Source organism: Apis dorsata, unplaced genomic scaffold (assembly GCF_000469605.1).
Source record: "Apis dorsata unplaced genomic scaffold, Apis dorsata 1.3 scaffold_74, whole genome shotgun sequence".
Lineage (NCBI taxonomy): Eukaryota > Metazoa > Arthropoda > Insecta > Hymenoptera > Apidae > Apis > Apis dorsata.
In genome coordinates this window covers 1,996,502-1,996,902 of record NW_006263372.1, presented here as the reverse complement: position 1 = coordinate 1,996,902, position 401 = coordinate 1,996,502, and the positions used below count along the sequence as shown (strand labels likewise).

Here is a 401-nt window from a genome sequence, read left to right as displayed (position 1 = left end):
AAAAAAAAAAAAAAAAAAAAAAAAAAATCACAATCACGAATCAAAGCGATCTATACAACGATCTATACAAGCAACTTTCAACAATAAATTATTATCCTCGACTTTTTCTCAACACCCTGTACGTGTTAAAGCGACGCACAACATATTGCACGAAGAAGACACGATACACGCACACGATACACAAGCGCATGCACGACAAACACAATTGCATGGCACACGATCATAGTTACTTTTCAGAAAAATTCAAGTGACGAGACGAAGCTTCGTATGTGCAGTAGAGAGAAAGAGAGAGAGAATAGAAAATATAATATAGATACATATAAAAAAGGAGTAATAAATTATATGTACGTATTGTATGTCGAATAAACGAGTCCTTCCGCGGATATTATATTCGCCAATTC

General features: G+C 34.4%; 1 protein-coding gene across 8 annotated transcripts in view; it reads right to left on the bottom strand.

The window, feature by feature from the left end:
- Positions 1-401, bottom strand: part of LOC102675632 (potassium voltage-gated channel subfamily KQT member 1) — a 55,308-nt gene that overhangs the window by 14,462 nt on the left and 40,445 nt on the right. The window lies entirely within an intron of this gene.